Below are 13162 nucleotides of genomic sequence, written 5' to 3' on the forward strand. Positions count from 1 at the left end.
GCATGGCTAAGATCCCCTGCCCTCGGGCTCGGACCAGTAGGGCTGCCCGTGGCCATGCAGGGAGGATTTGGGGTGATGGTGATGAGGGTTCGGGGTGCTGGAGTGGGATGTGTGTGCTGTAAGGCAGTACGTGTGCCGCAGTATGGACGTGCTTACAGGCATGCAAAGCTCTCAGAAATTCTAGCAATTAAAATTTCTTCTGTCTCGCTAAAAGAAACAGGCCCTGAGAGCTCCACCTCCACACTTTGCTGTACGTACCAGTTTCCAGGGCAATTTTGTCTGACCTTTAGTTAAATGTCCTGCTCTACCAGGCAGCTCATTTCTGCTGGCCTGTCTACTTATGCAATCTAATCAAATCTAGAATGGAATATAATCAGCCTCATCTTGTAACAGCAACTTGCACAAATATCTGTCTCCCTGTCTGCCAGCCTGTCTGTACGTCTATCTAATCTCATCTGCCAACCTCGTGCTGTAAGCGGTATTTAGCAGCCAACTGCATTGCTAGGGTGACATTTGGAAGAAATGGCTGTCGGATACCCCACTCCCCAGGTCCTGGGAGGAGGGAGAGAGATATGTACATCCATGCTGCCTGACCTCAGAGTTCATCCCTGCAGCACATGGGTGCCCATGGCACCTGGGCCCATGCGTACTCTCATGACATGCCCATCCACAAGCCTGGCGCCTTTCTCTAGTCTTGTCCTTTTTTTTTTTTTTCCTATTCCCAACCAAAATAAAAACAAAAATGCCCCATCATTTATGAAATTACCAGAAAAACATTCTAGAACGGAACTTGGTTGCCACGGGTTACTGGATGCTTATCAGCCACCGGTGCAATTTTGCAAACTGCAGCCAACACGGGGAGAGGTGAAAGGAGGAAAGCTGGGATGAGTGTCCATCAGAACTGCCTGCCTGGGTAACCCTTGCTGGAAAACATGTAATGGCTGGGACTGCTTTCTGCAGGGAGAACTGGAAAAACATTTTTCCAGGGACAGGAATTCCTTGTGCTAGGTCCCATTGGGCTTGGGAGCATTTGTAGAATGCTGGCACTTGCAGCAGGCTGGCACTGAACGTAAAGCTGATGTGAAACTTTGCACTGGGAGTGTGCAGTGGATACCTGAAGTGCCCAGAGAAAGAGCTTCTGGATTTCTCTTCCGATGTTGGGGTTCCTCTGAAAAGGTCACTGTTCCTTGTTCCCCTCCTTCCTGCTACAAACCCACTCCGTTGCCCCATGTCCTCAATGCTGTGGGTCCTCACGTTGCTCTTTTCCCCATTGGTCTTTCCCAGCCCTGGGAATCTCCAGTTCCCTCGGTCCTGCTGCAGTTTCAATCTCTTCATCAGTACAGCAAGTACTTTGCTACTACAATAATGAGAGAAAAAGAAGCTAAAAACAATACTTTACATTTCAAATAACTCTTGACACATCCCTTGTCTTTTTCTAACAGAATGACAAGTGACTTTATCTTGAAAGGGAAGGCAGCCTCCTAGAGCTGTCTACGTTGTCAAAAAAAATAATTTGTAAATTCTCTGATTACCTCTGTCACTGTTAGACTTTTCCATCCTTTTTCATTCTCCTCTCCCACGAAAGTCTCTTTATGTGCCATTTCCCAAAGTGCCGCACTTACTTTGAATGTTTTTAGCCCGAAGTAGGAAGAAAAAAAAATCCCTGCCCGGAATGAATTAACATGCTGCCATTTCTCTCTCTCTGGCCCTGCATCTGGATCTTAGATCGCAGGTGAGTTTAAGAAATAACGAGACCTTTATAACTTGTTAAAAATAAAAAAAAGAACATTAATGAGAGAGAAAGATGGAGGCCATGTAAGGAGGATTTGTTCAATGGAAGAATAGCTAAAATATTTACTAATGAGAGGCAGAAGAGAAAGTAATTTAAAAGATTTAAAACAGTTGTGTGGTTATTTTATTCATGCCTTTTTCTGTTTTCATTACATGTTTCAATATTTGCCTACCTTTCCAGCAAAAGATTTACCTCAAGTGCGTACAAATTATCTGGCATTTGGCTAAGGACAATATGTCTAATTATGGCTCTAAAGACCCGAAATATTTTCGACTTAAGCTAAAAGTCAAACTCCAAAAAAAAAAAAAAAAAAAAGGGTAAAATTAATAATGCTTTTAAAATTCATTCCCATGATCATTTCTGCACAGAACACCTCAGTGCAAAGGATTAAAACAAGGGGATTGTGAGAGAAGGAAGCAAGGGGAAGAGAGAGATACTTGGGTTTTGCCACATGATACCCTGACAGTGCGGAGCCAAACCCTCCATCCCATGCCCATCATGCAGCTCAAAATGTGGTGATAAATGGCTATTTATTGCTGTATCTTCTTGTCTCTGCTTTTTCTCAACACAAATAACCAAAGAAATTAAATGGAGGTTATTAATTATTTCCCCCCCAGGGTGAGGAGGAGGAGCAGCAGCTTCTCCGGGGGCTGCCAGCACTCAGCCATCCTGGGGTGCAGGTGTGCTCAGCTCCTGGAGCAGAAAGGCAATGCCAAACAAAGAGCAGATGGCTCCGGTCACCTGCTAGTTATTTCTATAATTCTATTTCTATAATTGGTCACCAGCTGTGATCTCAGACCTTAAAGAAACTGGCAACTGCTATGAAATTCTTTGCAGCACGTGCTGGGTTATGGCAGTGTGCTGATGGGACGCATCCAGCTGGGTGTACTCTGCATTGGGCTCCTCACAGAGCTGCTCAGATGTCCCAGGTGCTGCTTTGCAGCTCGTGGAGTCAAAACCAGCATCAGGGCCAGCTCAGTCCTGTGACCTGGGGAGGGATTCAGGTATATACTAAATGCAGCCCCATTGTCCTTGTGTTGCTTTTTCCCCACCACCTTATTTCTTCTGTGGTTAAGAAGTCAGAGGACCAACTTTTTACATGGTCAGACAGAGATAGGATAGGGGATGATGACTTTAAACTAAAAGAGAGAAAATTTGGTTTAGATATTGGGAAGGAATTTTTTACTCTAGAGGTTGGTGAGGCCCTGGCACAGCTGCCCAGAGAGACTGTGGGTTCCCCATCCCTGGAGGCATTCAAGGCCAGGTTGGATGGGCCCTGGGCAGCCTGATCTGATGGCTAGGAACCAGCCCATGGCAGGGGGGTTGGAACTGGATGATCTTTAAAGTCCCCTCCAACCTAAGCCACTCTGTGATTCTATGATTCTCTGATTTCCACAGCTTGTCTTCTTCTGGTCTCACTTTTTCCTTTATTGCACATCATATCATACCGTATCATGTCATATAATATGTAATATCATGTATATATATCATGCATCATTTTTATTACTTTTATTATATCATTTCATATCACTTTACATAATTTTGTATCACTTTATCATTTTACATTGTTTATGTTACATTATTTTACTATTTATTCTGTTACTTTATACCATTTCATATTGTTTTTATTCTTTCCACTGTTCAATTTTTAGTATTTTATTTGTTCGGCTCCCCTTTTCTGGCATTGCATTTTGTCAGAACCACACCCAGCCTCCTTAAAGCCCAGCTCAGGCGATGAGAGCAGTGAGGATGCAGCGCAGACGCATCAGGACCATGTGGTGTGATTACCGCAGGCTCTGGCATCACTGCGTGTGCTGGGCAGCACCTGTTATCTGCCCTCACAGAGCCTGGGCTTCTTCCCTGCCAGCCCTATCACAAAGCCTATCTGTTCTCAGAGCTAGGATCAGCAGAGCGGGGGGGAGATTTTCTTTCCTGCTGGAAGCATGAGGTTGGATAGGTATTTGCCAGCCCATCTAGGCATGTCTAGTCTGTTTTTCTTTTTTAATGACAGCTGCCAAACTGAAATTGTTAGTAAATGCAGGCCTGCGAGGATCTTGGTAAGTAAATGATTTTACCAGATCTGTTCAAAAGATGCCAAAAGGATCTCACGATGATTCATTTTAATGACACTGGATTAATAAAAAATAGCAAGAGTAAAATATAAGAATTATAGAACAGCAAAACTTGTGCTTTTGACTTTAACAATCGTAGAATCATAGAATCACTGTGGTTGGAAAAGACTTCTAAGATCATCCAGTCCAGTCGTTCACCTACCGCCAGTACTGCCCACTGACCATGTCCCTCAGTGCCAGATCTACACATGTCTCGAACACCTCCAGAGATGGCAACTCCATCACTCCCTGGGCAGCTGTTCTAGTGCTTAACCACTCTTGGAGAGAAGACATTTTTCCTAATATCCAACCTGAACCTCCCTTGGGACAACTTGAGGCCATTCCCCTTCATCCTATTGCTGTTACCCGTGAGAAGAGGCTGATCCCCACTTTTCTTTATTTTTGTTTCAATAGCTCCAGACAGACAAAAATTAGAAGGAATTTTTCAGCTATGTAAAAACAACCCCTGAAACCCACACAAGCCCAGAAATGCTTAAACCTAATACTGAAGAAAATTATTTGCTCTGATGGGAAAGAATCTAATGAAATCCAATCAAATCGCAGCTGGAAGAACACAGAGTGGTGGCTTTGGGCATAAATTGGAAATGGAATTAATTTTGTACTTTATTACATGCCTTAAAAATGAAAAGAGGGCACTCTACACCTGGGAGTGCTGAACTGATTGTCCATAGACAGCCTGGATGGACAGACAGGACTGGCTGGAAATACTGCATACCTCCTCATGGATGAAATGCCCCAACAGCACCACAGAAGGGAAGATTTTGTCTTTGTCATAACACATAGAGCAAGAAGATGGACACATGGTAATATATCAAGGAAGAAGGTGACAAGAGCAATGGGGAAGGATATGTCTTGGGTTTCCCTGTACTTACTGAATGCTGAAAAGAGGATGAGAAGCATTATAGTAGGCACATCCAAAAAACAGAGCAGTTCTACAGCTCATAGCAATATCAGAATGGGTCAGATTCTTTATCCATGACTTCTGATGGAGCAGGAGATGCCAAAATCTCTGCAAAAACAGAGCCTGGGCACAGCTAGAATTTCCTGCTGGTTTTCATTAGTAGAAGTGTCTCTGTGCTTTGTTCTCAAACTAAACAGTGATGATCCCTTCTATGTACCTGCCCAAAATGGCTCACTAGTATGAGCCCACTGAGATCAATATGTGGGAAAAGAGTCTCACTTTAATTCCTAGTTTTGCCAGCTCTTAACTTTCTGTCACCATAAAAGGAAAAACAGAGTTAAAATTGGAATTCCTGCCCCAGGTCTTTACTTCAGCTTGCAACAAGAACTTTAATCAGGCATTTGTAAAAAAAAAAAAAAAAAAGCTCCAAAGTGGAAGAAGGCTTTATTCTGGGCATTTCCATTGCAGTGATTTCAAATGGAGGGAAAAAAACCAATCTAAATATTTTGCTTGGATTTACTGAATTTCCCTGATTTTTTTTTTTCAGTATTAAACACCTGTTTATCTTTAGTACTACATTCCTTGCTGGAGTTGTAGTAGAGCCAGCATGTTGCAAAAATGGGGATAACAGAATTCCAAAGAGCATATCCTAAAATGTCTTCCAGTCCTGTAATGAGTCTGATGCACCATGAATCAAAAGTGCAAGAGGAATTCTTCCCTAGAGAACCTAGCTATTCAAGGAGAAGGAATTCACTGTGTCATAAGTAAAATATGTTTAATAGTTTGTTGCACTGTTTTCGAGCAACTCATTTAGAAAATTACAATACTTAAGCTGTGTTGCATTTTTAATCATTCTTATTCTGGCAAAAAAAAAAGATATATTTCATATTGATTTAAAAAAAAATAAATTTTAACAAATGTAAAATTTCCCTGTGCATTTTCCAATGTGTATTTCCAAATCATCCCCCCAAAAAGTGCCTAAATAACTCAATAACACACAAAGAACTGAAGGTGAAGGAAAAGAAGTGAAGCCTGAATGCTATTTGGCCAAAGCCCAGAATTAGGTGAGGATGGTAAAGATGAGCATGGAGTGATGCAAACCCGCTTAAGTGAGACCTAATGATCCACAAATGACATGAAATGCATATGTTTAGTCATTTGTATCCTATATTCAGGCAGCAAGGGATTTGAAAAGTGTAGGAAAAGAATTATTAGCCTAGTAATAAGGACCAAGATGAGCTCTGTGTTACTTGTCATGAATTGAAGGAACCACACAGCAGCTTGATAAAGATTCCTGTGAAGCAGCAATGGGAATGGAGGTGGCTGAGTGCAACAGTGGCTGGGCAACCCAGGGTGTGGGGGGGGAGATGCATGTTCTGTACTGGAAAATTGAAGCTGCTGACTATTAACCTGGGAGGGGAGCAGGGGTTGCAGTGTAAAGGAGGTTTAAATGTAGGATCTTGTTTCAGAGAGACTGACATCAACATGGAGTTATAATTAGGCATTAAGACATACATGCATCCCATCTAGCATTTTGTGAGGAACTTGGCTGGAGTAACCAGTGGTCATCAAATTAGGAGAGAGCAGGTTGTATTTTGGCTTTGTATGTAGGCTAGCTGGAATTTGGTCTTAAGGAAGAGCCTTGATCTTAAGTAAGTGAAAAAAACCATCCAATTATCCTACATCATTATCTTGGGATTACCTGGATGAGAAGAAACATAGAAACTCTGGTCACCAGCAGACAGCTTCTATGCTTTAATTTGGGTATAGAGTTGATATTTTTCTCCTAGCAAGAAGAGCTGTACTATATCTCCACTGCAGTGCAGTGGCACATGGGGCAGGGGCTAAGGACTCTGCTCAGGCACACGTGTTCTTTCTCCTTCTCCCCTGCCATGGAATCCCCACATTTTTTTTTTTAAACTAATTTTCTGAGACAAGAAGAAGATGCTGCCTTTAATTTGTCCTTGTGAACAGCAGATCTTTTCTTGATTGAAGAAATATTTTTATAACCTAAATGTGTAGGTTAAAGTAATTTTTTTGACAGGTAAAAGACTTAGCAGTAGCCCATGGTTTATCTCTCCCTGACTCCACTCCACCTTCTAATTGTGCCCTGCTAATATCTCTCTGCTTTTGCCTACCCAACAGGCAAATAAAACTTTGCTTTCTGAATAACGCTTGAGGTGAAAGTGACACTGGTCAGAAGTGGCTTGCCCTGTGCCATGGAAGGAATCTGCTCTTATGGGATGAAATGTGAAGGATGAGACCAGTATGTCATCAGTATAATACAGCAGCCATGAAGTTGGAATCCTCCAAGTTACTTCAGGCAAGTTCTTAAGTTGTGACATCAACCTCGTCCCCTGCTTAGTCCAAGGCAAAGCAAGTGGAGGTAAGCCCAAGGTCATCATTTATCTCAGCAAGGAAACGCTAAGCTGAGCTGCAGAAATGTCCAACCCCACTCTGTCTTCCTGCCAGCCTTTGATAGGCAAATCTCCCAGCTCTAAAACTAACATGTCAGTGGCGTGGAAGAACACTGTTATCTTCTTATCAGGAGATAAGATGACAACCACAAATATGCTGGCCTGAAATACTCTGCTATCACCAGGGGTGAGCATCAATGTGATTCACAAATAATCTAATTTAGGTGAATAACAGGATTTGAATGTGGGAGAAAAACTCAACGCTCTGCTCAGGTGTGAACAGGACAGAAATTTCTTACATGAATGCAGCGCTAGAACGGAAAAAGCATACAACCTGCTTCTCTATACGCACATCTGATGTGATAGAGACAGGGAGGGACTAGGTCAGCAAGCAGGTTCCTATGCAACAGACACTTTTACAAGAATTGGGTATTAGTATTCAAAGTCACCAGATCTTCCTTTAACATGCAAAATAATCTCTGCTGCCATGGGTGCTCTGTTTCCCCAAGTAATTCACTCATTCTCTGCTACAGTCACAGCAGGTATAACTTCTGCAGGGAATTTTCAGTGTCAACATATTTTGGACTGTGATGTCTTCGAGACAGAGAATTTTCTTTTTTCCATGTTTGTGTGTCCCTGGGTAAGCTGGAGAAGCCTTTAGAAACACCACGTAATGAGTACCTGCAGCCATTCACTCCTCCATCCCTCTCTCCCCAGAGTATTTGGTGTCCTTGTGCCTCTACCCAGATACATTGAAAAGAACAATTTTTCTTGTGACAAGTTAGGCAAGAAGTGTGAGTTTGTGTCTGACAGGTTCAGGGAGAAGCTTGCAATGAGGCAATTAGACAAGGAAAGTGCTGATTAGAAGCACTGTCACCCATAGCAAGGAAAGAAACAAATTTTAAGTAGCAGGAGGAAATGGGAGGGAGGCAGGGGGGATGAAAAATAGATAAAATGAAGTGTTTGATAAAGCACCAGGTTCTAATAAAAACTTGTGTGAGTGACAAGGCCTGATGTCAGGCTGTAGGCCTCCCAGGCCCTCAGGAGGCACCTAGGCCTGGTGACCACTGGAGGCGGTCGGGCCTGGTGACCTCCCTTAGGCCTCATGCTGCCCTTGGTGGGCTCCTTGAATTTAGCAGATTTTCATCCCCACATTGGGCTGCCTGTCAGCAGGGCCTCGGAGAGCTGCCCTCTGTTGTCCCAAGCTCCTGGAGATGTGTCCATCTCTCCTCTGTCAGAAGCCATTCGACTTCTCTGCTTGCTGGGTGCTTGAGGCCTCCAGAGAGCCTGCACTGCCCAATGCTCTTTGGAAATACTCTTGGAGAGTCACAAAGAAATGTGCTTTGTGCAAATCCACCTGCCTAGGGGTGGGTGGAAGGAAACCTGCGCCCCTGTTACTGCTGTGGCTGCCAGCTGCATGCAAGAGGCCACCAGAGAGCAGTGAGCTGAGGGAAGGCAGGCTGTGGGGTGGGCATGCTGCTCCAGACATGTTTATTTCCAGGAGAGCTTTTTAAAAGTGTTCTTGCACACCCTGAGCTGATGAGGAGGAAGCAAATAACACAGACCAAGCCTTCACTGAAATGGTCTTTTTAAAATATATATTATACACTTTAGTCTTGCTGGTAATTTTATGCAGTGTCAAATAGCTGTAACATGAGCCTGTTGTAACAGTTCCAGGGAATGTACGAAGGGCTGCAGACCACCCAGATCAGATAGATGTATAGCTGGATCTGCCTCATAGAGCGGTGACAACAAGCAGTAAAATATTAACAACAGCACGGTAATAATAACATTATAAAATGCATTCATCTCTGGGGCTGTCACTGAGCTGGAGAGCCTGCCCACAGCAGCTCTCAGAGCAACCGGCCTTCATGTGAAGGAGATGTCTAGGGAGCAGGCTGAAGAGTGGTTGGGACATTAAGAACCACCCCCCACCCCCCCCACACCCTGGCAAGAAGCAAGAAGCTCTATGCAGACCATGTAGAAGGAAATGCAGAGTTTATCTTGCTATACGTTGCACAACACCTCATGCTTTTGTTATGAAACATCCCCAACTGGTGCTAACTACACGTGGAGTGGAACCACGCTACCTGACCCTTAAGGGGGAAGCAGGTGCGTGTGGAGCTGAGCGAGCAGCAAACAACAACACACGGCAGCTGTTTAAGGACAGGAAGAGAGAAAGTGCTCTGCCACTTACGGAATTTAGGTGAACGGACTGTAATTACCCAAATATTTATGGGTTCTCTTTATTGTATGAGTCACTGAGGGCTTGTGAGGGGGCAGACGATTTCCATTTTGTTTAGGGCAGAAATATCCCTGGAGACCAGGCTGATCTATGAAGCTGCCATATCAAACCCTCCTAGGAAAGGAAAAAAAAAAAAGATAATGCATTTATTAGTCAGCTCACATTGGACTGTTCTGTGTAGAAAAGGAAAGAACTCAACTGAAAAATGCTTTTAAAACCACAATTCCATAAGCATCTGTCTCATTTCAAGTACGACTGGGGCCTTTCTGTCTCCTGAAAGAGAAGGAGAGGGTGAATTCAAATGATCTGCAGCTCTGGAGTGCTGAAGGGGAAAAAAAGTCATTTCCAAACAGCACGGCATCCCTGCAGACAGTGACCAGGCACAAATAAACTCCTCCGGGGCACCGCACTTCCCCCAGTGCTGAAGTCCTTCCTCAAATGACTTACTTTGCCTTCCTTCTGCTGTCCCTGGGGCTGAGATCAAAACTGCATGATTGAACCAGAAAGGAAACAGTGATTCTTGGACACTGGGCAAATGGAAAAAAGATGGGAAAAGAAGAAGGTGGGTAAGTGACATTAGTCCCCATCAGTTTCCTGCTGTGTCCTCATAACTGACAGGTTTCTGCAGGAGTCCCTGACCCACACAGCAGATCTGAGATGCTTCAATGCGTCCCAGAGGAGGCATGGCATAGGGGCTGAAAATGCCCCTTCCCACTCTGCCAGCTCTCAGTGTGATGGGTACAGGGGGACAGGTGCCCATCTCCTGCTTTCACTGGATCTGGGTCTGCTCTGGAGCATCCCCTGGACACTGCCTGGATCTCACGCTACAGACCCCATCATGGGCAGGGCCAGGCAAGGCAGGAGAGGAGGGACAGCACAGCACAGTGCCAGCAAAGCCCCATGTGCATGAAGCGCTGGGCTCTGGTGTTGTTGAATCTGAGGATCAACATGAGAGGGAAATGGAGAATAAAGAGCAGTAAATGAGCTGGATTAGAGAAGCTGTTTTACATAGCCCTTCATTTAATCCTTTGCTTTCCTGTCATTGTTTAATTGGTTTAGCTCTTGTACTTTTAATGCTGCCGGCAGAAAGAGCCAACCTCCTCTTTTCCTTCCCTTTTTGTGATTTTCCTTTCCTCTCTTTGCATCGCACGATCTAATCCCATTTCTCTTTCTCTCTCCATTTCTGTCCCTATCCCTTGTTCTCCTTCTCTCCTCCAGCTTCTTTCTCTCTCTCTTCAGGCCCCTTATTACTCAAGCAGCTTTTGTTAGCGCTGTCAACTGCATCAGCGTGTAAGTGAAATTGTACTGTAAGTGAAGTTAAAAGTATTTCTATGGTGGGATATTTAATCATTTGAATCCTTGATAGGAGCAGCTCTTTTTATTTTCACTAGCTATAAATCCAGGCTCTATCTAATCTCTGATCTCGACGAGGAGAGAATTAACCAACAGTGTGTGTGACTAGAAAGGAGAAGGCTGGAGAAAAGGGACCACTTTATCTGAGTGTGGAGTGGAGCAGCATAGGAATAAGGCAAGGAGCCTTTTCCAGCTCCCTGCCATTCTTCTCTTTGCCTTTCCCCGAATCTAGCTTTGTTCCCCCTACCCTGACACTCCAGCAGATTGAAAATGCCTTTTTCCATTTGCAGTTCATTCTTTCCCCCCTTTAGAGATTAACACTTCCATAAAGTGGGGAGGAGATGCATTTCAGCCCACAGAGCATGTGCTCAGGAGCCAGGAATCTCACTTCACCTCCAGCTTCTGTGGGGCTGGACTGGCTCCAGGTGTGGATGGAGGCTGGGGGCTAAACTCTGCCTCAGGGAAACGTCATCCAAGTGGGACGATCCAAGTTGGGATCTCAAGATGGGCTTTCTGTTGGTCTGCTGTGGTAGAAGGCTGCACAAAAGGAGCCAGTTCTTATCACCTGGGGCTGCTTAGGGCAGGTAAGAGCCTCACATGCTGTCATCACCCCCAAGCACAGGGCCAGGTACCTTTCTTCAGCCCACTGCCAGGATCTCTCTTCTCTGTGCAGTAGAGCCACCCATCCTAGCACTATGGTTTAAGTCTTTCTCATGTAGAGTGCTGGATGAAGGTATCACACTCAAATCTCTTCTTTAACCTCTTGTTTTTTGCCCAGGTATATAGGATGTAGACAGCCCTGCAGCTTATTCTCTACTCCACAATCTCTTGCTTGTACCCAGCACATCTCCATCAGCTGTGGAGGACAATGGAGAGTTGAAATGCTTGGCCAGATTTGGGACATATGTTTTTCCTCTCAGGTGCTCATTTGGGGAAAGTGTGTGATGAGACGTATTAATTGTGATGAAGCCCCTCACAGATCATTGTCATCTCTGGAAACCTTCCTGCAGGGACACTGGTTATGGGGAAAATGGACAGACTGGTAAGTGAGGGAGGCATGAAGTTCACTGGCAGGATTGTGTGGGAAGAACAAAATGTTCTTCTCCAGATAGCATTGGGATGGGGATGCCAGGAGAAGGCAGCAGCCCACAGCATAGACCAAGGGGGGAAGGATCAGTGGGGATAAGGGTGAGAAAACTCTACTGATTGTCCATACATTGCTTAGCTCTTGCCAATGTTTTAAGCTCTTCTTAAACCCCAAAGCCCAAGAGCTCTATGCAGGGAATTGTAATCTGATTATGCAGAGCATATTGATATCAATATTTACCTGAAGGATGAAAAGTGATACAGACACTTTACATCATGGATGGAGTCCCTTGCGAGAAACAGCCAGGCTGCTCTTTCTCCTTTCCTTCCCACCTCCTATTTACCATTTCATCTCTTTTATTTCTGTGGCCTGCTTGTTTGCAAAGTCACCACAGGAAATAAGACTTGCCAAAGAAATACAGCAACTCTGATGACTTGAGGGTTAGCTTCTCCCCCCTCCTCGCTTTCAAGAGGTGTTGGGAGTCACGCACACTGCCGGGCAGTGCTCTGCAAAAGTGGATGATCCGTCACTGTCAGCAAGCGGTGTGGGAGGAAGCAAGGGGGATGCCGAGTTTGCACAGAGTACTCATTGCACAGTGAGATGCACACAGCTGTTCTGCTCCCAATGTAAATACGGACAGCCCCATTCATCACTGGCCTTACTTCCTCAGCACATGTCCAGGGGAGAGGGATGATTTAGTGCCTGCAGCTGGAACAAGCACTATGTTTCTCTAAAACAGCAGCATTTAAAAATCAGGAATGTTCTGCATGTGTGTTTTGAGATTCTGTGGAGAAAGGAGGAGGTGATGTCTGAAGCTGTGGGCTGTGGAAGAGGTGAGGTCTTGCAGGAAACCATTAGCCTTCACTGTTTTGCTCCTCTCACATTCTCAATTCACTGTGAACTGCACTACAGTAGCACTGGGAATCTTTGGCTGTGGAGCGGGGTGAGCACAGGCTGTTCTCAGTCTGTATGACAGGTGAAATACAGCAAGAGAACAGATGAACTGGAAGGAAGAGTAGGAAGCTCCAATATGGATGGAGTGGATCAACAATCATGGAAGGGTCCATCGTGTCTGTGGAGTGAGGGACAAGGTCCCATGAAATGAGTTGGGTCAACAACGGTGGACACACAACTCATTGTCATCTGTACAGACTTGCCCTCAAGTTTCCCTCTATTGGTGAAACACTGCTGGGTTCCACCTCAGCCTTCCCTGCCAAGGGCTTTCATTCTTCTAG

Source organism: Numida meleagris, chromosome 16 (assembly GCF_002078875.1).
Source record: "Numida meleagris isolate 19003 breed g44 Domestic line chromosome 16, NumMel1.0, whole genome shotgun sequence".
NCBI lineage: Eukaryota > Metazoa > Chordata > Aves > Galliformes > Numididae > Numida > Numida meleagris.